The following is a 2,987-nucleotide window of genomic DNA, read 5'->3' as shown; positions in this document are numbered from 1 at the left end:
ATCCTAGATTCCCTAGTGTTTTGATATTTGAATTCTATTTGATAAGTTTTGATTGAGTTGATTCGATAGTATATCTTAGACCAACCCAGTGTTTTATGACTTCGGAATAGCTTAGCTTAAGACCTTAGCAAATGCCGTATTCCCTTGGGTTCGACCCGGACTTACCGCTATACCTAGGGTTGGGTTTGGTTTTATAAATTTTGTTTTATCGGGGAATCTTAGTAACCAACGAACTAGGTTTCACCCGCGTAAAAAATGGTGACGTTGTCGGGGAAGGCATGGTGATTTTCTATTGTTGATTGAGTCTATTCCATTTAATTTGAAAAATACAAAAAGATTTTCTTTATTTTAGCTACATTTATAGCCGTGCTACTGATATTTTGCTTTGATATTTGTATGCGTAGGGCACGAGATCGAAATTTAGTGCCATTTGATTTGGAAATTGAGAGGACCATATCAAGGATAAGGGTTGCCAATCGTTACTGAAGCTCAAGTCCCCCAAGAGAGGAAATCCATCAAGAAGAAAAAGAAGAACGAGAAAGCACGAATGTTAATCCGAGTGTAGCATTGAAGGAGTTGGGAACTCCGGGAGCTTATAGGTTTGAAAGCGAAATTGCTCCTCCTATGACACCGGCAAATGACTTTGAGATAAGACCAGCTATGATTACTTTGATACAGAGGCGTCAATATAGTGGAGCCAAGCATGAGAGTCCCCTTAACCATCTTAAGGAATTTGAGAAGTATTGCAATACCATTAAGGTGAATGGGGTTTCTCAAGAGTTCATTCGACTTAAACTTTTCCCTTTCTCTCTTATTGGACGTGCTCTAGAGTGGTTGGACAAAGAGGTAAAGCTAAATTCTTTGAGAACAAGGGATGAAGTGACAAAGGAGTTTCTATCACGATTCTATCCACAAAAGAAGACGGCCGAAGCAAGAGCTCTCATTCAAAGCTTCAAGCAAAAGCCAAATGAAAGTTTTTATGAGGCATGGGAAAGGAATAAGGAGTACTAAAGAGAGTGCCCACACTATGGGATTGCCACCTATCAAATCATCTAAATCTTCTATAATGGTTTAAGCCCCCAAGGAAAGTCTTACTTAAATGCCGGTGTTGGAGGCCCTATCATGAACAAAACATAGGATGAAGTGCTGGGCTTAATTGAAGATGTGGTAAGGTATCACATGGATTGGCAATAAGGTGAGAAAGAGAGAGTCGACAAGCAAAAGCGGTTCAACGATTTATTCAATCAACCATCTCAATGCCATCAACAATTTGTCCTCGCAAATCTCATACTTGGGAAAGGATATGACCTTAATTAAGGCAAAGCTTGAAAGTGCTTCTTCATAAGCACTAATTCTTCCCTTCCCACAATAAGGGGAGAGGTACATCTTCTAACTCTACTCCTCCTTCTACTTCGAATAATATGCCAAATTGATGTGTGTTTTGTGATGTATGTGGGTCATATGACCATGATGCTTCTAATTGTCCACATGCATTTGAAAATTGTGATGATGTTGATAATAATGATTGTGAGCAAGTGAATTTTGTTTCAAATAACAACAATGGACAAAGATTTGATGGACTAAGGAACTTTGGGAATAGAAATGCTCACCAACAAGGGAACTTTGATAATTATAACAATAGTGGTTATAGAAACTAAGGAAATCAAAATTTTTGAGGGAACCATAATAATCAAGGCTATAATAATCAAAGCCAAGGTTAAGGGTATGGAAACTAAAGCCAAAGGTCAAGGCTATGGTAACCACTACCAAAACAATGGCCAAAATCAAAACCTGGGTAATTGGAGCAACTAAAACCGGGGAAATTTTCAAAACAACAATCAAAGGGGACCCCCACCCGGATATGCTCCAAGAACTCAAGGTAATGGTGAAAATTCCTATGCTCAACCTACATCTTCTAGAACTACCTTGGAAGAAATCATCGAGAACCAAACTATAATTTTGAGACTTACACGTCGGTAAGTGATAAAAAATTCAATGAGATGATGACACACAACATGATGCTTGAAACACAAATCACTCAATTAGCAAATACCTTGAAAGAGAGTGCGAATAGAAATGCTCACAAACAAGGGAACTTTGATAATTATAACAATGGTGGTTATAGAAACAAAGGAAATCAAAATTTCAGAGGGAATTATAATAATCAAGGCTATAATAATCAAAGCCAAGGTCAAGGGTATGGTAACCAAATCCAAGGTCAAGGCTATGGTAACCACTACCAAAACAATGGCCAAAATAAAAATCTAGGTAATTGGAGCAACCAAAACCAGGGAAATTTTCAAAACAAAAATCAAAGGGGACCCCCACTCGGATTTTCTCTAAGAACTCAAGGTAATGGTGAGAATTCCTATGCTCAACCTTCATCTTCTAGAATTACCTTAGAAGAAATCATCAAGAACCAAACTAAAATTTTGAACACTTACATGTCGGTAAGTGATAAAAAGTTTAATGAGATGATGACACACAACATGATGCTTGAAACACAAATCACTCAATTAGCGAATACCTTGAAAAAGAGTGTGAATGTTAGCCCTTCTTCTTTACCCTCACAAGGAGTTCAACCTAAGAAACCCATGTATTCTATCACCACAATCATTCAACTTCATCCCTAATTTGCTCATTCAAACCAAAATAACAAATCTCACAAGCTTCCCAAAGATTACAACAATTATAATCAAGAAATCCCTCAAGTCTATTGAAATATTCACAAAAAGGCTCATTATCATATTGAGGAAATGATAGAAATGCCAGTTTTTTTCCAAAACAAGCAAAAATCAAATAAAAGAAGAGTATAAACAAAGACCTAGACTCAAGCAATCAAAAACACTCAAACATAGACATCGTTCCCCGGCAACGGCGCCATTTTGACGAGGGGAAAAACTAGGTCGTTGACTAATCCTCCCTAATTCAAACTAAATTTATAAACACTTAACAAACCAAAATACAAGTATAGAGGTAAGTTAAGG

At 37.3% G+C, this 2,987-nt stretch overlaps 1 pseudogene; it reads right to left on the bottom strand.

Annotated features, from left to right (window-relative positions):
- Window positions 1-936: 936 nt before the first annotated feature.
- On the bottom strand, window positions 937-1,034 carry LOC145583652 (small nucleolar RNA R71; annotated as a pseudogene).
- Window positions 1,035-2,987: the final 1,953 nt, after the last annotated feature.

The sequence above is a fragment of the Chenopodium album genome, chromosome 15 (genome assembly GCF_948465745.1).
Source record: "Chenopodium album chromosome 15, dcCheAlbu1.1, whole genome shotgun sequence".
Taxonomy (NCBI): Eukaryota; Viridiplantae; Streptophyta; class Magnoliopsida; order Caryophyllales; family Amaranthaceae; genus Chenopodium; species Chenopodium album.
The sequence above is the reverse complement of the archived record's forward strand: the minus strand, read 5'-3'. Positions and strand labels throughout refer to the sequence as shown.